At 42.8% G+C, this 24,474-nt stretch overlaps 1 protein-coding gene and 1 pseudogene across 3 annotated transcripts in view; one reads left to right on the forward strand and one right to left on the reverse strand.

The window, feature by feature from the left end:
- CDKL5 (cyclin dependent kinase like 5) overlaps positions 1–24,474 on the reverse strand; it is a 223,138-nt gene that overhangs the window by 101,410 nt on the left and 97,254 nt on the right. The gene's annotated exons all lie outside the window — the stretch shown is intronic.
- Positions 1,027–1,160, forward strand: LOC130039471 (uncharacterized; annotated as a pseudogene).

The raw sequence follows: 24,474 nt of genomic DNA on the forward strand, positions 1-24,474 counted from the left end.
CCTGTTCTTCAAGTTATACAGATGCCATCCAAGCAAGCATACTTGAGTTTAAGTCATGTATGTATGAGTAAACAACGTACAGAAAACTAACAACAGCAGAGTTGCTATAGAAACAAGTTGTTCACTGTTTCCTCAGAGCTCTAACAAAATAACTCATTCCTTCTCCAAAGGATAGACATGGTAGAGCAAAAATGGTAATAAAATCAGTGCTCAAGAATGTCTAACTCAAGGGCTGGAGAAATAGCTCAATGGTAATAAAATCAGTGCTCAAGAATGTCTAACTCAAGGGCTGAAGAAATAGCTCAATGGGCTGGAGCACATGCTTTACATGAAAGAGGCCTGAGTATGATCCCCAGAATCACATATGCACCCCCCAGCACCTCCCTGAACACCGAACCAGGAGCTGTCCCTAAGCACTGTCATGGGTGGCCCAAAACAAAAACAAAAAAGGAATGACTGATTCTACTTCGCTTTTATTCAGTAATAAACTGATGAAATTTGCGGGCATGTATACAAAACAAAAAGTCCTTGGGGGCCAGGGCAGTAATACAGTAGGAAGAGAGCTTGCTTTGTATGAGGCTGACTAGGGTTCGATCCCCGACATATGATCTTCCAAGTTCCACCAGGAGTAACCCCCAAGCACAGAGCCAGGAGTAAGCCCTAAGCACCTCCAGATGTAACACAAAAACAAAACAATACCCCCCCCCAAAAAAAATTCTAATTGGCAACTCTATTACTATATATAAATACTGAAGCAACATGCTGTGCATAGAGCAATAAACTTACACAATTGTACACATCAAATTTAATAAAAAAATAAAAGGTAAAGGTAAAGGCCCTCCCGTTGATCGTCGATTTGCTCGAGCGGGCCCAGTAACGTCTCCATTGGAGACTTTGTTGTTACTGTGTCTGGCATATCGAATACTCTCGGTAGCTTGCCGGGCTCTCCGAGAGGGGTGGAGGAATCGAACTCGGGTCGGCCATGTTGGCCGCTTGTAAGGCGAACGCCCTACCGCTGTGCTATCAATCGCTTCTCGGCCTTTTGGCTAAGATCAAGTGTAGTATAATAAAAAAATAAAATCAAAAATCCATTTTTGTTTTCTTTGGATCATTTGTTGTATCCACACTTCAAAGCAAGCTCTTACCCAAGGGCACCTGGAGTCTGATCCGCCGCTCTGCTACATTTCCCAGCCAGGATCCTAATGAAGACCCACGAGCCGGGTGCCTCTTTTGACTCCATCCCCTAAGACTGGGCAGAGAAACGCTCCAAAAGGTTGAGAAGAAGAGTTGGTCAGTTCTACTTCTCTAAGCACCTCCCATGACAGTATCTCTGATGACCAAGAGATGAGGTCAAAAGAGACGCCGGAAATGCCATACAGAAGTGAGATACGTAAGTTATTCTACGTTCCACTACATTATTCTAAGTATAACTCTCAGAGAAAAGACTGACATGTCATTGTATTAAAAGGACCAACCACTTGGAGAATGGGCACTGGTGGAGGGATGGGTACTCGATCATTGTATAACTGAAACCCAAGCACAAAAATTTCTAAGTCTACAACTGTACCTCATGGTGTTTCACTAATAAAAATTTTTTAAAAATAAAAATTAAAAAAAGCAAATTAAAAAAATAAAAGGACCAACCACTGAGCCTTGAAGTGAATGACTTTATTCTCTGACATTCTGTGAACTCCTCAAGGGCAGAAACCATATTGTGGGGGCTGGAGCGATAGCACAGTGAGTAGGGCATTTGCCTTGCAAACAGCTGACCAGTGTTCGATTCCCAGCATCCCATATGATCCCCGAGCACTGCCAGGATTAATTCCTGAGTACATGAGCCCGGAGTAACCCCTGGACATCGCCGGGTGTGACCCAAAATAAAGCAAAAAAAAAAACATATTATGTCCCCCCTTTATCCCAAACATACAACGGGACTCAAGATAGCATGTGCTTTAACACATGTCTGCATTCTGAAATAATTTTAAGTTTTAAAGCTCACTCCTGTGGTTTCTCTTAAGTTGAAACTAACAAAGAGTCTTTATAAGATCAAAAAGGAATAAAAGCAAATGGCATGTGAAAAATCAACAATTTTGAAAAATAGTAACTGCTACATGTAAATCAAATCGTGGCTAAGCCCTTGTGGAAATTTAAGGAAAAAAAAACACAAATTAGCGAATGACTTTAGGAGAAATTATACATTACTCTCTAACAAACAATGAAGAAAATTTATATTCAGCATTGTGTTTATAAGGAATAGAACAAATTGTCAAGATTATAATACCAAGTACATAGACTGTGTATAAAAATGAAACTTGATTCCTCAACTTAAGTGAATGAGAAAAATTAAATATTTTCACTGAAAAAAGGAAGGTCAAGGACAGCTTAATGTTTTTGAATGAAAGACATCAATATCACAATGCTTGACAGTAAGTCCCTAAATTTGAATTTAAATCAAAAGGCATGGATAATATTCCTCTAACTGACTTATGGATCATGTCCTTCTAGTAATTCTACCACCTGCATTGGAACAAAATAGCAACTAAAGTAGCAGAAAATGTCATATATATATATATAAATAAATCCAAAATATGACTGTAACTTTTTTTTGGCTTTTTGGGTCACCCCCGGCGATGCTCAGGGGTTACTCCTGGCTTTGCACTCAGGAATCACTCCTGGCGGTGCTCAGGGGACCATATGGGATGCTGGGAATCGAACCCAGGTCAGCCGCATGCAAGGCAAACACCCTACCCACTGTGCTATTGCTCTAGCCCCCTTGACTGTAACTTTTAAAATATGGTTAATAAGGCCAAGACTCACAATGGTAGTGGTGCTGAACTTCCCATCTAACAGACTAAAATCAAAGAGGTTGAATATCCCTCCAGGATTGGTAAACCAGAGGGACTGCAGATGCTGCATGAGGCAGACAGTACCTCAGACTATACTGGTGCTATAAGAGAGTATTGTATGACTGCTAAGCCCGCAGCCTGGAGAGCCGGCTCCAGAGAAACACTGTTACCGAGATGCTTGGGCCAAAGGCTAAGTGGTAACTCAAATAATAAGCAATAATAACCACAGTAACAACAAGGTTAAGCAGGGGAGGCCCTCACCCAACCGTCTGATTACCTCACAAACCAGCTCTGATTACCTCATGAAGAGCCTTTTCCTAGCCAATGGGAAGCCAGGGATCGCCAACACAGCCATAGGCCAAATGGTGTGGAGCTAGAATTAGCTTTATTTCTACAACAAAACATTATGAGTGTCATCTACCCAAGTGTCCTGGGGACAATTAAAGATCCATCTCACGGGTCTTTGTAACTCTAGAAAACAGAAGTCTCTGAAGGTAAACGTTGTGTCTTAGTCCTTCCTATATATAATACTAGGGCTCAGGCACTGGCCAGCTTGATAGCAAATGAGAAGAAATCGATGCCACTACCACATAAAGCAGATGTGTATATAATATAGAAACACAAATGCACATTCATATAAAGTTCTAATAATATACATAAAACCATGATCAGCCTAGTGAGGCAGGGAGAAAGGGGGAGTCTGATGCTCAGGGGTTTGGGGACTTAGGAACACCACAGCACTGTGCCCCTGGGTTTCCTGGTCTTCTCCCATATGGCGTTGCAGAAGCGTCCAACCTGGAACCAACGACAAACGGGGAAAAAAGCCCACTGTCACAAACAAAGAGTCCATCTGTCTTCCTTTTCCTTTCTCCCCTCCATCCCCTCCCTCCTACCATCTTCAACCCCCCCCCACCACCACCACCACCACACCAACAATGCTCGGGGCTTCCTCCCGGCTCTGCGCTCAGGGCACTATATAGGATGCCACTGTCTGAACCCCAGTCTGCTGTGTGCCAGGCATGCACCCTACCCACTGCACTAGCTCTACGGACCCCGACTGAGTTTCTTACACTGTGGGCAGAGACCCTATAATGAGTCATGGAGCTTTTTTAAAACTTTGTTTTAAAATAAACATTCCTGGGGCTGGAGAGATAGCACAGCGGATAGGGTGTTTGCCTTGCACGCAGCTGGCCCAGGTTCGATTCCCAGCATCCCATATGGTCCCCTGAGCACCACCAGGAGTGATTTCTGAGTGCAGAGCCAGGAGTAATGCCTGTGCATCGCTGGGTGTGACCCAAAAAGCAAAGAATAAATAAATAAAAAATAAAGTAAAATAAACATTCCTACCTACCCTACAGGCTGGAGTGATAGCACAGTGGGTAGAGAGTTTGCCTTGCATGCGGCCGACCCGAGTTCGATTCCTCCGCCCCTCTCGGAGAGACCAGCAAGATACCGAGAGTATCCCAACCACACGGCAGAGCCTGGCAAGCCCCCGTGACATATTCAATATGTCAAACACAGTAACAACAAGTGTCACGATGGAGACGTTACTGGGCCCGCTCGAGCAAATCGGTGAACAACGGGAGGACAGTGCTACAGTGCTACCCACCCTACGCACTGTACCAAAACTTCTCAGACGAAAGGGGTTTGCAAGTGGAAAACAGTTTAAGCAGCCTAGGTCCTGTGAAATATCAATGGGAAAACTGTGCATGCCACACACACATACACACACGGCAGATAAAAGCAATCCCCCTAAGACCAGTCTGATGACTGAGGGGCTGCCCTGTGTGGGCGAACGGGAGCGTGCCGGGCACAGCCGTCAGAAGGGGCTTTCATCCCAGCAGCAGACAGCAGCTCACTGCTCCCTGCCAGGGCGTGCCCACAGGACCGAGAGGGACAATGAGCCAGTGCCCATCAGCGAGCCTCTCTGCCGGGCAGGCGCCCGGGATCCAAGTGAGGAGCTCTCCGTGCACCCCCACCCCGGCCCACACCCGGGGAGAAGCCTGCACGGAGAGCGACCCAGAAACACCCGTGAGCAGAGACGAAAAATAGCTCCAACCACCACAACAAAAGGAGCTGCCTCTCTCGAGCTCCACGGATGCTAGGAGGTAGACGAAACAGTTTTACAGTGATCGTTCTCCTCAAAACGCAACAGTGCACACCAGCTCAGGTGCCAGGCGCCACCCAGGTGAGTGGCAGGAACACAGCCCGCCTGACCCTGCCAGCCAGGTGGTCAGCTGAAGCCTAGCGGGGCGTCAAGCTCCCACCCACACCAGCAGAACAACCCCCAGTCCCTGGGTGTCTGTGGAAGAGAAATGAGGAAAATGAAATTCCCTTCCCATCTGGCATCCACCGCTCCCTTGCCAGAGCTGTGTCAAAGGGAGCTAGATTGAACAGACGGTTAAATCAGATTCGTCTAATGACAGGATAGCCAAAACGTCCAGGTTACAACAGAAATGGCTCATCATACCAAGACCCCAGAGAGCCTCACCGAGAAGGAGAAGGTACCCGGGAGATGCTAACACAGATTATGGAGATGTCAGGGTTATCTGCCAAGAGTGTCAAAGTAGCCATTATACAAATAGCTCAATAAACAATTCATTACAAATACACTCAAAACAAATGAAAAACAAACAGGAACGCTCAGCAGAGAAACAAGATATTTTAAAAACGTTTGACATGAAAAAATTAGCTGACATTAAAACTAGATTCAACTGAAAAGGAAGAACAGAATCAGTGACCTTAGAATTGAAATTACTCAGGGGCTGGAGGGATTGTACAGTGAGTAGGTGTTTGCCTTGTACTCGGCCGACCCAGGTTCAATACCTGGCATCCCATATGGTCCCCCAAGTCAGTGAGGAGTGATCCCTATGCACAGAGCCAGGAATCATCCCTGAGCACATCGGGGTGTGACACACACACACACACACACACACACATACACACACAATTATCCAATCTTAACAGAGAAAAGAAAAATGGGGGAATAAACAGAGGTTCAGGGACATGTGGAACTCCAACATATAACATAAAGCTTATGCTATTGGACTTCCAAAAAGGCAATCAGACATGGACTGGAAAAAGCATTTAAAAAAATAAACAAAGAAAAAAATACAATGGCTGAAAAAGTCCAAATTTAGCAAAAAGACATAAACCAATAGATTCAAAAGGTTAAGCACAGAACAAACACCACACAAGACAAATCCAAAGAAATCCAAGTCAACCTTCTAAAAGCTCAAAAGCCAAGCACCTCAACGAAAGGGAAAAAAGAATTTGAATGTCAGCTCATTCTCATTAGAAATCAAAGAACAAAAGGAAGTAGCACACCAACTTTTCAAGTGCTGAAAGAATAAACTGCCTAGTACTCATACTTCTCTAACTGGCAAAAATGTTCTTCAGAAATGATGGAGAAGGTCTGGGAGGTAAGTCAAGTGGCAAAGCACTTGCCAGGCATATCTGAGGCTGAGTTCTAGCCCTAATACTGCAAACTCCCCTACCAACAAAGCCAGGTGTAGTCCAAGTGGCCCTCAGCTCCGCTGAGCCAAGGCAAAACTTCACACACTCCCTCAGATCCATACCAGTACGCACTCTCACCCCTAGCACCAAGAGTGTGGCTCCTAGCTAAAACGTGATGCAAAAATTAAGAACTGTCTCTGTAAAAGAAAACTAAGAGAAGGTTTTGCTAGCAAACTTGCCCTTAAGAATGCATTGGGGTTGACATCTCCCCCCAAGCATATGATCATCTAATCTTCGATAAGGCGGCAAGAAATGTGAAGTGGAGCAAGGAAAGCCTCTTTAACAAATTGTGCTGGCAAAACTGGACAGCTACATGCAAAAAAGTGGGCTGAGATCTGTTCCTAACACCCAGTACAAAAGTAAGATCAAAATGGATTACAGACCTCAACATCAGACCGGAATCCATAAGGTATATTGAAGACAAAGTTGGCAAAACCCTCCATGACATTGAAGCTAATGGTATCTTCAAAGATGTCACGCCACTGGCCAAGCAAGTGAAAACAGAGATAGACAAATGCGACTATCTTAAACTAAGAAGCTTCTGCACCTCCAAAGAAACAGTGACCAAAATACAAAGACAGTCTACAGAATGGGAAAGGATATTCGCCGAATACACATCCGACAAGGGGTTGATATCAAGGATATACAAAATACTGGTTGAACTCCACAAGAAGAAAACACCCAACCCCATCAAAAAATGGGGCAATGAAATGAACAGAAACTTTCTCAAAGAAGAAATCCGAATGGCTAAAAGGCACATGAGAAAATGCTCTACATCATTAATCATCAGGGAGATGCAGATCAAAACAACAATGAGATATCATTTCACACCACAGAGACTGGCCCACATCCAAAAGACCAAAAGCAACTGGTGTGGGCGCGGATGTGGCGAGAAAGGGACTCTCTTTCACTGCTTGTGGGAATACCGACTGGTTCAGCCCTTTTGGAAAATAGTATGGACGATTCTCAAAAAATTAGAAATTGAGCTCCCTTTTGACCCAGCAATACCAATCCTGGGAATATATCCCAGAGAGGCAAAAAAGTATAGTCAAAGTGACATCTGCACTTGTCTGTTCATTGCAGGACTCTTTACAATAGCTAGAATCTGGGAAAACCCTGAATGCCCGAGAACAGATGACTGGTTAAAGAAACTTTAGTACATCTACACAATGGAGTACCATGCAGCTGTTAGAAAAGATGAAGTCATGAAATTCATATACAAGTGGTACTACATGGAAAGTATCATGCTAAGTGAAATGAGTCAGAAAGAAAGGGAGAGACATAGAAAGATTGCATTCATCTGGGGAACATAAAGTAACAAAATAGGAGAATAACACCTTAGAATAGCCGAGATAAGTACCAGGAGGATTACTCCATGGCTTTGAGGACAGCCGCACATGCTAGGGGAAAAGGTAGCTCAGATAGAGAAGGGAGCACCAAATAAAGGGTGTTGGGAGTTTCCTTTCAAGATGGGAAATGCGTGATGAGAGTAGACTATAGACCGAACAAGATTGCCACTCAATGTCTCTTTTGCAAACCACAGCATTCAAAATGAGAAAGATAACAAAAGGGAATGCCCTGCCACAGAGGTAGGGTGAGATGGGGGGATGAGGGGAGGGAGGGATACTGGGACTGGTGGTGGTGGAGAATGGGCACTGGTGGAGGGATGGGTATTCAATCAATGTATAACTGAAACCCAAGCACAAAAATTTGTAAGTCTACAACTGTACCTCACGGTGTTTCACTAATAAAAATTTAAGAAGAAAAAAAAGTAAATTAAAAAAAAAGAAAGCATGAGGGGGGCTGGAGCAATAGCACAGCAGGTAGGGCACTTGCCTTGCACGCGGCCGACCCAGGTTCGATTCCCAGCATCCCATATGGTCCCCTGAGCACCGCCAGGAGTAATTCCTGAGTGCATGAGCCAGGAGTAGCCCCTGTGCATCGCCGGGTGTGACCCAAAAACCAAAAAATAAAATAAAATAAATAAAAAATAATAATAAAAAGAATGAATAGGGGCTAGAACAATAGAGCAGGGGGTAAGGCACTTACCTTGCACACTGCTAACCTAAGTTCGATCTCTAGCACCCCAATACGGTCCTTGAGCCTGCGAGGAATGAGGCCTGAGCACAGAGCCAGGAGTAAGCCCTGAGCATCACTGAAGGTAGTCCAAAAACAAAAACACAAACAAAGAATGACTAAACTGCAACTAGAGAGATAAAATAGGGATTAAGGCCTTGCATTCCACTGACCCCAATTCAATACCAGGCACTGTCAGGTGTGATCTCTGAACACAGAGCTCTGAACAGGTAGATGTGGTCCCCAAGACCCTTCCCCACAGAGAATGATTAAAATGGACCAGGGACCTGACTTCAAGGGCTGAGTGCATGCTTACACGCATCAAGTCTGATTTGATGTCTCCCCTCCCTCCCTCCCAAAATATATGATCCTCTGCTCAAAGTGACCCCAAAACACCAACCAAATCAGGAGCAGCCCCCAAGCTAAAGGAAGATTAGAATGGGTTGCAAAACTAAAGTGTGGGTGGGGGAGAGATAAGACTCTCTTTAATCTCATGAATTTCATACACCAAATTTGATACTTAAAGCAAAACTTTTAACACCATCTAATGCGGTCCTCAATGTCTGTAGAGGAAGTATTTAAGACACCATCAATCAAAAGGTAAGGACCGGGGGTTTTGTTTCTCAAGTGGTAGAGGACATGCCTTCCATGTCTGTGTCCTTAAGTTCAAACCCCAGCACTCCAGGGGCCAGGGAGCACTGATGGGTTTGACTCTGGTAAGCACTCCACCCCGACCAACAGTATCTCGCCCGCACAGCAAAGCCAGGCAAGCTACCCGTGTCGTATTCATATGCCAAACACAGTAACAATAAATCTCAAAATGGAGACATTACTGGGTCCGCTTGAGCAAATCGATGAACAACGGGAGGACAGATGACAGATGATGAAGCACTCTACCCCACCACCAAACACCTCCAGGAATGTATATTTCTGCACAACCTGGAGTGACTGCCACAACAGCAAAATAAATAAGTAAATGGAAAAAAAATCACTGAAACAAGAAGTTGATTCCTCAAAAAGAGTAAAGTGATAAACCATAACAAGATTGAATAAAAAGAGAAAGGACAAGAAAAAAAGGAAACAAAATGGAAGATCCCCATAAACAAGTAACTGTTATAAGGACTAAGAGAATACCACGGGCAAAACATTGACAACTTAGAAGAAATGGAGCAATTCTTTGAAAACCCCAACTATCAAAACTAAACCAAAGGTTTGGAAGAATAGTGCAGTGGCTTAGGAAGCCTGCCTCGTGGACGATCATGAGTTCAAATCCTTGGCATCATACATGTGTCAAGCATGATCTGGCAGCCCCAATGTTTGAGCCTGGCAGCTCTGCCATCTGTGATCTGTACAAGTCACTTCTAGCCACACTTTGGCCAGGTGGGTGTGAGTACCACAAAAAGGGTTGTGACCCACAGTGAGTACTGCAAGTAAAAGATGTGAGTGCCATGGTTCACAATAGCCAGAATCTGGAAAAAACCTGAGTGCCCGAGAACAGATGACTGATTAAAGAAACTTTGGTACATCTACACAATGGAATACTATGCAGATGTTAGAAAAGATGAAGCCATGAAATTTATATACAATTGGTTCTACATGGAAAGTATCATGCTAAGTGAAATGAGCCAGAAAGAGAGGGACAGACATAGAAAGACTGCACTCATCTGGGGAATATAAAGTAACAGAATGGGAGTTGAACACCCAAGAATAATTGAGGTAAGTACCAGGAGGTCTGCTCCACGGCTTGAAAGCTGGCAGCACATGCTGGGGCTAGAGGCAGCTCAGATAGAGAAGGGAACACCAAGTAAAGGATGGTTGGAGGACCCGCTCGGGATGCGAGATGCATGCTGAAAGTAGACTATAGACCGAACACAATGGCCATTCAATACCCCTCTTGCAAACTATAACACCCTAAATGGAAGAGTGAGCAAAAGGGAGTGTCCTGCCACAGAGGCAGGATGGGGTGGGGGGGTGGGAGGGCTACTGGGATCATTGGTGGTGGAGAATGGGCACTGGTGGAGGGATGGGTACTCTATTATTGTATAACTGAAACCCAAGCACAAAAGCCTGTAAGTCTACAACTGTACCTCATGGTGTTTCACTAATATAAATAAATAAATAAATAAATAAATAAATAAATAAAATATTAAAAAAAAGATGTGAGTGCCATGCCAGTAAGTGTGACTTCTAGCAAGCACAACAACTAAGCATGTGCAAGCACAACAGTCAGGCCTGTGTAGACAACCCTGACACTGTAACATCATCAACCACAACAATGAAGGAAAGGATATAAAACAAAGTAACTGTTTTGCATAAAACACAAAGAAAATGAAATAAGCTAATTAATAATTGAGTAATTATCAGATAAACTGGATTTGTGGTTTTACAAATTTCTAATTTTTTTTTTCAGCGTTATAGGGTTCACTGGAGAATTCCACCAAGCATTTAAAGAACTTGACGAGGGGCTGGAGCAATAGCACAGCAGGTAGGGCATTTGCCTTGCACATGGCCGACCCGGGCTTGATTCCCAGCATCCCATATGGTCCCCTGAGCACCACCAGGAGTAATTCCTGAGTGCAGAGCCAGGAGTAACCCCTGTGCATTGCCGGGTGTGACCAAAAAAGCAACATATATATATATATATGGAACTTGACGAAGTTGTGAGTTGTGGACTGGAAGTAACATATGCTGGTGGTGGAGGGTATCCTGGGCATTTGGGCAGTGGGGAGCCACAGTAACTGTATATGAGGACCATAAACACCGGCACCCTACAGTAAACCCTAAATACAAGAAAAAATAAAAACAAATTAACAATTTTATACAAGCCCTTCTAGGAATTAGAATAGGAGTAACTACTTTCTGATTCATTTTGAGACAACTGATATGTTAACAGTAAAACCTGACAAGGAAAAAAACCCAGAAAAGGAAACTATGGGGCAAAAGAAATAGTTCAAAGGGCTGGAGTGCATGCTTTGTATGCGGAAACCCCAAGGTTAATCCCCAGCACCATACAGTTCCCCAAGTACTGCTCTATGAGTAGTCAGAGCACAGCCAAAAAGACGCCCCCAATCCAAAAACAAAGACAAACAAAATAAATAAGAAACTATCATACCAACATTGCTCATGAACTCAGGCACAAAAAGCCTCAACAAAATAGTAAAATCAGGGTGTAAAAAGAGAGTTACATATACCACTGTTGAACTTATTCCAGGCAATGTATATGCGTAATGTAGATGTATAAATAGAACCATATATCAAGTTGGATTTATTCAAACATGCAAGACTGATTCAACATTCAAAATCCACAGCAGTCAGAGAAAGAAAGTAAGTCATATGATATCTACTGACTCCTTCAAGAACCTGATAAACTAGCAAACCAGGGATGAAAGAAAAGTTCTCCAACTTGATAAATAATATCCACAAAATGACCTTGTGGACAGCAGGTATGAGCCGGGGGTGTGGGGGCGACTAAAACCTCATTGGGAAGGGGGGCGTTCTGGTCCGTCCTTCACGCCCTACCGAGGTCACCAGTTGCCCCCCGCGAGCGGCTCTCCAGCACGGCCACGGCCCCAGAAGCACAAGGACTTAATGCAGAACCCAGCAGCTTGGAGCAGAAAAGTGAACAGACTCTGCATTGATCCAGGCCATCAAGTCTGCCGGAGGGTAAAGGGTGTTGCCCCATTCGCCCTCTCCTCTCTGGAAAGAAAGATGGCGGCCACATGGGAGCCTTGTGGACAGCAGGTATGAGCCGGGAGTGTGGGGGCGACTAAAACCTCATGGGAAGGGGGGCGTTTCGGTCCGCCCTTCACGCCCTACCGAGGCCACCGGTTGCCCCCCGCGAGCGGCTCTCCAGCACGGCCACGACTCCAGAACACAGAAACCAATTTCTTAACTATCTGACTTTCAGTAGAAATACTTCCAGGGTCAATAGGTAAAAGAGCAGAAATCCAAAACCAACATTTAATTCTTGAACCCAGCCGTAGAAAGCAAATCACTTCACAATGCTTTTTCAGCATGTCTGATTTGGGGGGGGGGGGGGTAAACTCTAAATAATAGTGGTGAATCTTTTATTGAAACAATGAATCTAATCAAAGCAGATAGAGTGTTAACTAGAATTCATCTGCTTCACAGGGACGGGGAGGGGTGGGGGGTGGGGTTTTATTGGGGTTCTTCATGGTAAAAAATAAGTATTGGTAAAGGGAAATGTGTTTGATATTTGCATGACTGAGACATAAACCTGAAAGCTTTGTAACCTTTCCCACAGTGATTCAATAAATAAATAAAAAAAAATCCACAAAATGAAGATCAGAAATAAGAATATCCATTCTCATCACTGTTAGTTAACACGGTGTTGAAAGTTCAAATCAGAGTAAAAAGCCAAGAAAACAAAGTAAAAAGCACCCAAGTTACAAATGGTGAAATAAAACTTATACTGTCATATTTGCAGATGACATTATTGTTTATGAAGAAATCCCAAGGGATTTATTGAAAAATGACAACTAGTGAGCTTAGCCTCAGTAAAGATTGTAGGAAGATGTTATTTCTATATGCTAACAAAACTGTGAACACAGAAATTAAAAGCAAAATTCCATTATAATTGCTCCAAGGAAATTATACAGTCACAAATAAACCTAATAAAATATACATTAGAATCTGCATTTGGAAAATACAACGCTGATGAAATTAATTCAAGGTCTAAGTAAATCAAGAAATACCGCCTACTTGTGTGTTAAGAACCCCAAAAGAGGACCCCCTCACCGAATACTGCACCATATAGGTCTAACGAAACTCCTAAAAACATAAAACTCCTCCAAGTGTCTCATAAATATGGCTGAGCTTATTCTAAAACTGAAACGAAAAGGTACATGATCTAGAATGGCTAAAAAAAAATTTGGAAACTAGCAGAATAAAGTGGGAGGAGTCATTATATCTGATGCTCAAGTTTCATACAGAGCTGCATAAATGGCAGTGATATAAATGGCTCCAGTAAGACAGTGAAGTATTGGCAAAAGAACACACCAATTAATGTGTCAGAACAGAGGACCCCTAAAAGACAGCTACACAAATATGGACAAGTAACTTTTGACTGCAAAAGCAAATCAATGAAAGAACAAACTTTGCAACAAAGCTAGCAAGCGAACATGCACTGAGGTAAGGGTGGGGAACTAAGTCACTGGGCTAGTATATATAGGGATTCGGGGGCTTGCCTGGAATGTGGCAGGCCTTGGTTTGATTCCTCAGCATCACTAGGTAGAGACCTGGAAGCCCAGAGCACCACAAGGTGTGGCCCTGAAGGCTCCAAGAACTATTGGAGTGGCCTGAGTATCCCCAGCATCTCACAGCTCAAGTAGCACCACATTCTTGGGCCCTTGCATTGAAGCACCAGTCAATGTGGCCCCAGGCCCCCAGAAAGTATGTATTATATCATTCCATTGAAATTGCATTCTTAAATGACAAAATTGTAAGAGATGAACAGACTAGTAGTTTTCAGTGGTTAGGGAGAGGGAAAAGGAGGAATATGGTTCTAGCTTTTCAACCAAAGCACAAAAGATTTGTTATTGTTGTTCTAGGCTGGAGAGATAGTACAGGGAATTAAAGCATTTGCCTTGTATGCAGCAAACCCCAATGTAAATCTCCCACAACCACATATTGTCCTCCGAACACCTCCAGAAGCAATCCCTGAGCCCCAATTCTAGCCTACCCTCAATCTTGGGCAGAAGAAATAGTATAGGAGAGAAGATCCTTGCCTTGCATGCAGCTATGTACTGACCCCAGTTCTACCCTTCTAAGGTCCCTCAAGCATCATCAGGGATCACTCCTGAGCATAGAGCACAGAGCTCCTGAGCACTACTGGGTGTGGTTTAAACAATCCCCCCAATTGTTCTATATTTTACTTTGGTGATGACACCATACACAGAAGACAATGTCAAAGTGAGTTTTCTGGTTATGGTGTTTTACTATAATAACGCATGATGGGACCAATGTGAAAAATTGAAAGATAATCAGGATCGATCAATTACATCTCACAGATGCAAGTAAAGTTAAACTTATCTCAAGTGAAACATTTATTACTTTTATTTTGGGGGGAGACACACCAGGCGTTGCTCAGACCTTACTCCGGGCTCTATGCTTAAGGTTCGCTCCTGGCAGTGCTCAGGGGAAATATACAGTGCTGGAGAACAAAGTGAAGTCAGCCATGTGCAAGGCGAGCACCTGAACCCCTGTACTATTCTTCTTCGCACACTTACTCTTTTTTTCATTTGGGAGAGGAACCTTGGGGTCATACCTGGCAGTATACTCACGGTTTACTCATTGTGGTGTTCAGGGACCATATGTGAAGCTAAGAATTCAAACTGAGGCCAGACTCTGGCAAGGCAAGCATTTTACCTCCAGTAATCTCTCTAGACCCTCAAGAGAAACATTATTTATTTGTGGGGCCACACCCAGCAATGTTCAGGGTTTACTCCTGGCTCTAAACTCAGGAATTATTCCTGACGATGGTTGAGGAGCAGGGAACTACACAGTGTATTTGTATTGGCTCACACCACAAAATTCATGAGAAAAGTTTAATTTGAACAGGTATATATGCATTATTAAAAAGTCTATGTTCATTAGTTTATATTGCATCTGTTTTTACCAATATGTGGCAAATATCTATCACTCTTTGATATATATATAAAACTATTTCAGGAAATAGAAGAATTGAGATATTTGTTAGTATATCAAATAGTTTATTCAAAGACCATACATCCTGAATTTTAAAAAAAATCTCAGTTAATTCCCTTATGCATTCTAAATAAAAGATATCAGTTAATTCCCTTTCTCTATTCTCTTACCCCAGACATGGTAAAGGAACACTGATAACCTAAGGCCTTTATCGTGCTAAAACATGAGAGTGTGCTTGCTCAGTACTACCTTCACCTGGCACTTCACCATCCTATTCTTTAACATCTATTCTGAACTGCAATGCCTTCAAGAATATCTAGGCTGTTACTGGCAGCACTGTGGCTGGCATGGTATGACACTGGCTCCATCGAATAGGTGCTGGTCTACAATAATTAGTGCCTAATGGCTAGATTTTTAGAATTCTGCTTATATTCAGAGAAATCAAAAATTGGTGCATATGAGTAAGAGGCTATGCTTCCTGCCTGACCCATTGGATCTTATTAGAGTAGAGTTGTCAGTAGAACAACTCTACTCATCCCCTTCATTACTGCAGCCAGAAGAACTCTGAGTCCCGGTACTAGCTTGTCTTTGGAGGTCACTGAGTGAACAAAGGATGAGCTGGTGATCTATTGGCAGTGTTCTGCTCACTAGATGCATGGAAGTCAAATCTGCTCTCCCATCTCTTTATTTGGTCCTTATAATTCTTGAATGAGATATAGAAGAGCTCTATGATGCTCAAAGCAAGAGACACCAAAGACACTACCAGCATGAAGAGGATGAAGATGCTTTCCTCTGTGGGATGAGAGGAAGCACTCAACCTCATGGAGCAGGGGGGTTGTACACAAATGTAAACTGCACTCAGGTTGAATCCATACATTTGCCACAGGATCAGCAAGACAACCTCCATGAGAGACGTAGGGAAGATACTGATGACACAGACTCACAGTAAGTCCCTCCATTGTCACCACACCTAAACTTTTTGGCTATTTCTTGACTGTTCTTTTCTGCAAACCAGTCTTTATAACAACAGCATTGTTTTGGGCAGCTATGTGTTCTTTCTCTTCTTGTTTCGAGACACTAGGTACAAGAGTGTAGACATAGACATGAGGTCAACCTGTAAGACCCAGAAGTAAATGTGCAAGATGGGGAAGGCCTTATCATTGCAGACATTTTTCACAACCAGGCTATTGAGTGTTACAACAAAAGCAAAATGCTCATCATCCCAGGCTGACTCAATAGCTGCGGGAAATGAAAAGAAGTGAGATACACGGCTTCCCTCCAGTCATAGAGTAAGTTTGAACCTGGTTGCGGAGTTGTTTTTTTGTTTGTTTTTGTTTTTTGTTGTTTTATTTTTTTGCTTTTGGGGTCACACCTGGTGATGCACAGGGGTTACTCCTGGCTCTGTAGTCAGGAATCACTCCTGGTGGTACTCGGGGGACCATATGGGATACGGGGAATCAAATCTGGGTTGGCTATGTGCAAGGAAAACGCCCTACCTGCTGTGCTATCGCTCCAGCCCCTGCGGAGTTTTTTTTTTTTTAATTTTTATTAGTGAGACATCATGAGGTACAGTTGTAGACTTACAAATTTTTATGCTTGGGTTTCAATTATACAATGATCAAATACCCATCCCTCCACCAGTGCCCATTTCCCACCACCACGGATCCCAGTCACCCATGTTGTCTGCCTGCCATTCATTCATTCACTTAAAGGAAGTGAAGTAACTGTCCTCATTGGAGGATGAAGTAAAATGAAAATGTAAACTCAAGCTCTCAAAACCATCCACAGTTTAACAGTCAGTGACTCTTTGCTACTTTCTTCATTCCTTCTGCCAATGAGAGACATTTACTGATACAAGCTTATGTGGATTTGTTTTTAAACATAGCGAGGCAATGCTCAAATGAGAGTGGATCCTTATCAATAATAGGGCAAGTTATATAAATGGGGGCATAAATAGGCACATCTATAACTTTCTTCAATTCTAGAATAAAGCACTCTCCAAAGATAAGAGCTCAAACATAAACACTAACATAAAGATTACCATGCTTTTGTGGACTGTATCATCACCTGAAATATTAGAGTCATTGTCTCGCAAGTAGATAACGGTATTCATTTGAGAATTATTTGGTATCTACCAGGTGTCAGATACTGTGTACTGGGCACTGGCCCCTACTGGTGAGTAAAATACAATTCTTTAACTTGGGGAACACAACTGGGGGAATTAGATCAGCAAAAGTATAGTATTGTTTTAAGTATAGTAGTTTATTAACTTTAATACAATTGAGTACAAGATAACCAATTATTTTACTTTTTATTCAGTAAGCAACAAAGGCATTCAATATAAGTTTTGCTCTAATCTCAGAAAGTGGAGTGGAGGAAGAATGTTTATCTTAGAATTAATGAAAAGGGCTAAATGAAGAGGTGACTATACAACTGCAAACTGGAAATATCCCCAGGCTGAAACAAATGCATTAACTTTTAGCATCCCCATGATAAACATGAAGACACACGATGCTAGGGAACAGTTTTTCCTCAACATGCCCAGAACGTTGCGTACTGGGTCCGGACAGATGCAGGGCAAAGGATGATAGGTGTGCAGAGAAACCACTCTGGGAGATGGCTGATGGCCGTTCACTTTATTAGCCAAATACACACATTTTAAAAAATTTTTATTAGTAAAACACCATGAAGTACAGTTGTAGACTTACAAATTTTTGTGCTTGGGTTTCGGTTATACAATGATTAAGTACCCATCCCTCCACCAGTGCCCATTCTCCACCACCACTAATCCCAGTATCCCTCCCACGCCCCCACCCACCCCCATTCCACCCTGCCTCTGTAGCAGGGCATTCCCTTTTGCTCTCTCTCTCTCCTTTTGGGTACTGTGGCTTTCAAATGAGGAATTGAGGGACAGACATAGAAAGATTGCTTTCATCTGGGGAACAGAAAGTAACAAAATAGGAGATTAACACCTAAGAATAGCTAAGTACCAGAATGAATACACACATATTTTATGGGGAGTCTCTGTTTAGGAGGACGGTCCAATCACATAAAGTTTAGCATTACTAACTTATCATCTTTCCAACTCTGCTTTCCTCCTGCCCAATCCCAAATAGGGCTAGATGCTATGGTTAAGTGACAATTGTTGCAGAGGGGAGATTGGGTGAGACTCAAAGCTGGATACCTGGTGCTTGTAAAATGCACGCAGACACTCTGTACTGGGTCACTCTGCAGGGACAGGTGTTATCTGCTCTGTCGCCTGTTGCCATGATCCACATCTCCCCCTTTTTATTTAAATTCAAAGCCTACATCATGGAGATCAAGATGGGCAGTGTGCTCCCTGATGGCAGGCAGAGGTAGCACTCTGTGACTAGAGCAAGAAGGGGCTAGAGAAGACCAAGGTCAGAAAGTGAGATTCTGGCCACAAAAGAGATTACTAAACACGGTTCCAGAACAGTAGAAGAAACAGTGGGAAAATTAGACGGAGACAAAACACCACGGAAGGATGTGCAGAACAATATCTTCAGCTGTATTATTAGCACACGGAAACTGCTTTTGTTGACAAATTACTGATGTTCTGTGTTCAGTCCTATAGATTTCTTTTAGGGTGTTTGCCTTGCACACAGCCGACCTGGCTGACTCAAGTTCGATTCCTGAGCCCCTCTCAGAGAGCCCGGAAAGCTACCGAGAGTATCTCACCCGCAGGGCAAAGCCTGGCAAGCTCCCCATGACATATTTGTTATGCCACACACAGTAACAACAAGTCTCACAATGGAGATGTTACTGGGCCCGCTCGAATAAATCGATGAACAACGGGAGGACAGTGCCACAGTGCTATATTTATATCTAGTATAGTTTGTTTGCTAAGAAATAGCCAGCAAGCTTTGATGATGACAGAGAGTCAAAAGATGCACAGAATCACAGGGTCGGCCCCAAGACTCTAGAGAGGGAAAGCCATACTCAGTCATGTGTTCTATTCCTCAACGAGGTAGTAGGCAAAGGGGCATTCTGCCATCACTATTAGCCTGAGATGGAAACAGAGCTGCTATTCTTTCCTCATCTGGGAATCAGAAGTCAGATCCCTGCCAACAGGGGACCCAATTTAAACTTGCATTTACTGAATGTGGAGTATTATCTTCAGTTGTATTATTAGCACATAGAGACTGCTTTTGTTAAGACAAATTACTGATGTTCATTCCTCTAGGTTGCTTCTAGGATACTGTTATATCGAGAGTAGTTTGTTTATTTGTTATTTACTTTCAGGAGGAGTTACACTAATAACAGCTACAATCTGTTGAGGGTGGGTGGAACCAAATACTGAAGACCTGTTATTTTTCTCCATTTCCTCTGGACTGCCCCATTATTCTATACAAAATGTCTCTTAGCAGAAGCCTATGGAAAGGTTTCTACCTCTAACTCAGAGCATGCTAAACAAACGGGTCTTAACTTGAAAACAGACTGTAGCTAATTATTATGTGACCAAAAACTTTGTTTTCCACCAAAGCCTTTTAATATAGCAACTCATTTAAAAAGAAAACAAAAAAACAGGGGCCAGAGACAGTGAGTGGGTAGGGTGCTTGCCTTGCACGCAGCTGGCCCAGGTTCGATCCCTGGCACCATTTATGGTCCCTGTCCCTTAGCCTACCAGGAGCGATCCCTGAGTACAGAGTCAGGATTAAGCCTTGAGCACTGCTGGGTATGGCCCCAAAACAAAAAAAAAAATTTAGCATATTAAAATGATGTTCACACTATTTAATATTTTTATTTCTCCCTCCTGAAAATCTTATCATCTCAGTCCTACTTTGGACAAAATGGCAAGCTACCGAATGTAACCTGCCCACACGGCAGAGTCTGGCAAACTCCCCATGGTGTACCCAATATGCCAAATACCAGTAACAATGAAGGGTCTCATTCTCCTAACTCTGAAAGAGCCTTGAATATGGCACTTTTTGAAAAATCTCAGGGCTAGGACGAAGGAGACGTTACTGGGGCTTGCTCGAGGCAATTGATGAATAACAGGGTGGTCGTGATCGTGATCGTGATCTCCTGAAAATAAAAATTTCTAATCCCTCATTTAAAAAAAAAATTAAACAATCAGGGAAATTAAAAGTGAAAAGTATTTTTTAATTAATTTTACTGAATCACCGTGAGATAGTTACAAGCTTTCATGTTTGGGTTACAATCAAACAATGATCAAATGAAAAGTATTTCTTAAAAAAATATGGCATGAATTTACTAAATAATCTTTGATACCATGCAGTTCATTTGTTTCATGGTTTAAAGGTTGTTACTTGTAAGATAACATTGGTTTGTGTTTTTTGCTCTGCTGCAAGCTTAGGTTTATTGGGTTATGCCCACTACGGTCACAGTCACGGTCCTCCCATTATTCACTGATTTGCTTGAGCGGGCCCAGTCACGTCTTCATTGTGAGACTTGTTGTTATTGTGTTTGGCATATCGAGTACCTCATGGGTAGCTTGCCAGGCTCCCCGAGAGGGGTGGAGGAATCGAACCTGGCTCGGTCTGGCCAGCTGTGTGCTCCAGCTCACTACAATGTTCCCAAAGCACTCCCATTTCCTCAGTATTCATCTTTAACTTCTCCTTTGTGTTCTATTTCCCTATCTGTCACTTACTTACCCTAAGTAGTATCTGTGACTTGTAAAGTTAAGTTCTTCAGAGATTTCTGGATTTATATTTGTAAGTGAAATCTTGCTTTTCTCTTATCCTTATGTCTTTTGTATAGTTTACTTTAGAGCAAAGTCCTTTTTGTATAGACACAGGAAGATAGTTAATGCTATGCTTTTGTAACTTGGGAGTTAATTGACTCCGGATAATATTTATTCCAGAGCATGTCATATTTACCCGAATTAAGCCTCGGTTGCCCTTATTTCCTAGCACCCCAAAAGCAGAGTCCCGACAAAGGGACTTGATGGACCCCAGGCAAGCTATAAGCTACCCTGGTATTGAAACGGGACAGGCCAAATGTCATAAAACATAAGAGTGTGGACAAATTCTGTCATGACCCAAAGAGAAGTGACTGAAAAAGGACCCTGCAGGGATTAGGAAGGACTGATCTGGCCTGAGGACTATAGTCTGGGACCTATAGCGAGATGTCCCCAGAAGAGCCACCCTGTAAGCTTAATATATCTCTTACTGTGTCCACAGAAATGACTAGAAGGATTATTAAGAAGTAAATCCAAGATGACTGTTTGTAGACTAAGGAAAGGAGATAAATCCTTAGATAAAAACAGGCTCTTGGGATGTCCTAGCAGGAGATCTTGGTCTTATCTTAGAAGAGCTTCCCCCACCCCAGGAAGAGCTTTCATAGGTTGATTGTGCTATCTCACTTGAGTGTAGTTACTACGCAATGCTTGGAGGTAGGGCTCTAGGCTGGGGAGAGTAGCTGGAGGGACAGGAGATGGGAATGCAAGGCAGTGGGAGACTCTAATGGGGAGCGCAGTGAGGCTGGAACAGGTGTGCAGGGAGAATGGAATAAACGCCAGAACGGACACTGGAATAAACAGCAACCGATCACCAGCCAATTTAGCTTGGTGGCCCTGTTCCCTCCTTCATATGTCTGTTGACAGTGGTCTCGGCCGAGGTGGGGAAGCAGCTCATGGTCACTGAACTCACGTGGTGTCAGAGAGAGAGACCACACTGCACATTTATGTTGTGAATACACAGTTACAGTCAATTCAATTAGAAAAATAAAACTTTAGAAAGAAACAAGGTTGGGCTGGGGATGTAGCTCAGTGGTAAGTGTGTACCTGTGTAAGCCCCGAATTCTCTCCTGGACAGCATTAAAGAGAGAGAGAGAGAGAGAGAGAGAGAGAGAGAGAAAAGAAGCAATGCTAATACAATTGCTATACTTTAACTGTGCAAAGTTGGTTATGAATGCTATCCCAGGATAAAAATGGCATTCTTCCAAAATGTTATTTTTAATCATATAATTCAAATTATAAGACAAATACAAGCAGTGCTTTTTCACTGTCTTGAATAACACACTTCAACCAAATTTTCCTCTATCATACAGATTCGAAAAGTAATGCTATTAAGTGAAGCTCACCAAGACCTACAGTTTATAATTAATATACTCTTCAAGGTTAATTGAAAATAAACCATTGGAAGCTTAAGGGTTAGATATTTATTCCCAAGATGATTTTTAAAAGATATCAGGTAATTTTTAAAAGAGTGCTTTAGAGAGAAAAATCAGTAACTACAACTTGATCACTTGATCACTTGACATCCCATTACTCATTGATATGCTCGAGCGGGCACCAGTAATGTCTCCATTCGTCCCTGTTGCGTGCTAGTGTAGCCCAATGGTGTCTGTTTGTTCTAGGAACACGAATAGCCTCAAACCGATCGTTCAGGGTCTTGACGAAGAAGTCTGACCATCTCGTAGGTGGGCAGCCACGCCAACTTTTGACATCCCGTGGAATACAGTCAGTAACGGTTCTAGTCCAGCAGTCATTTCAACTCGTATTACATGTCCAGCCCATCGCCTTAGCAAACGAGACAGCATCCCTGATTCTTGATCATCGACAGAGGTCAGAACTCCAGATCCCTTCTCTCACTTGAGTGAAGCATGATACTCCAAGCATAGCTCTTTTGATTGCTCTTTGGGAGACCCGAATAGCGTTCTCATCCTGTTTTCGTAGGGCCCAGGTCTCTGAGGCGTATGTTAATGCAGGAAGAACAGTGGAATTGAAGAGATGTGCCCGGAGCCAGAGGCTCTTCGTCCTCTTAGCTATTTCTTCCAGAATCTTGAAGGCATTCCAAGTTACTCTCTTCCTCCTATGCAAATCAAGTGCCAGGTCATTCATCATGTTGACTTCTCGACCTAGGTACACACAACTGTTGCATTCGGATATGTTCATTCCATTGAGAGCAAAAGGAAAGTCAGGAACGAGACTGTTTCTCATGAACACTGTCTTCGTGAGATTCAGCTGTAGTCCGACCTTTCCACACTCACGGTCAAAGTTAGCCAGCATTTGTGCCGCTTGACTAATGTTTGGTATTATTAGAACAATGTCATCAGCAAAGTGGAGGTGGTGTAGTTGCCAACCGTCTGTCTTCACTCCCATTCCTTCCCATTCCAGTCGTCGCATGATGTTCTCGAGGGTGGCACTGAAGAGTTTCAGTAAAATGGTATCTCCCTGCCGAACCCCTCTCTTGACATGGATGATCACTTCCTTGTAGAATGGTGAGATCCTGGTAGTGAATCCGTAATACAGCTCACGTAGGATCCTGATGTATTGAGTTTGAACACCCTGTTTGGCTAGGGCTTCAGTGACCGCTTCAGTCTCAACAGAATCAAAGGCCTTCTTTAAATCAACAACAGCAACTAATTTGGTATAATTTTAACAATCTCCTAGAATGACATGAAGTTATGTTTTAATATTTTGTTCTGAAAAAAAGTTCTTAGTAAGCAATTTGAAAATATACAGATCTGAGATTCAAAAGGATGAAAATAACCAAGAATGAGTCACCCTAGCTAAGTGAATGGTTCATTGGAAAGTTAACAGTCTCTTACTGAACAGTAGAGAAGATATTTCTGATTTTAAAATATAAATTTAGGACTTCAAGTTCTAGGCTCAACATGTTAAGTGCTTGGTTACCATCATTCCTATCTGTATGACAAGAAAAAAAATTTGGGGGCTGGAGCGATAGCACAGCGAGTAGTGGATAGCACAGTGTTTGCCTTGCACGCAGACAACCTGGGTTTGATTCCCAGCATCCCATATGGTCCCCTGAGCACCACCAGGAGTAATTCCTGAGTGCAGAGCCAGGAGTAACCCCTGTGCATCGCCGAGTGTGACCCAAAAAGTAAAAAAAAAATCTTGTTTTGGCCTATAGTCTACTTTCAGCATGCTTCTTCCATACTGGGAGGATCCTCCCAACACCCTTTATTTGGTGCTCCTTTCTCTGTCTGAGCTCCCTTTTCCCCTAGAGTGTGTGGCTGGCCTCCAAGCCATGGAGCAAAACTCCTGGAACTAATCTCGACCACTCTTGGGTGTTAGTCTCCTATTTTGTTACTTTATGTTCCCCAGATGAATGCAATCTTTCTGTGTCTATCCCTCTCTTTCTGACTCATTTCGCTTAACATGATTCTTTCCATGTAGTACCACTTGTATGTAAATTTCATGACTTCATCTTTTCTAACAGCTACATAGTACTCCATTGTGTAGATGTACCAAAGTTTCTTTAACCAGTCATCTGTTCTCGGGCACTCAGGTTTTTTCCAGATTCTGGCTATCCAAGCACAAAACTTTGTAAGTCTACAACTGTACCTCATGGTGTTTCACTAATAAAAATTTAAAAAAAAATATCTTGGACAAACTCAAAATCAACTTTTCATGAACATCTCA

This window comes from Sorex fumeus, unplaced genomic scaffold (genome assembly GCF_029834395.1).
Source record: "Sorex fumeus unplaced genomic scaffold, SorFum_2.1 ptg000086l, whole genome shotgun sequence".
NCBI classification, from domain to species: Eukaryota; Metazoa; Chordata; class Mammalia; order Eulipotyphla; family Soricidae; genus Sorex; species Sorex fumeus.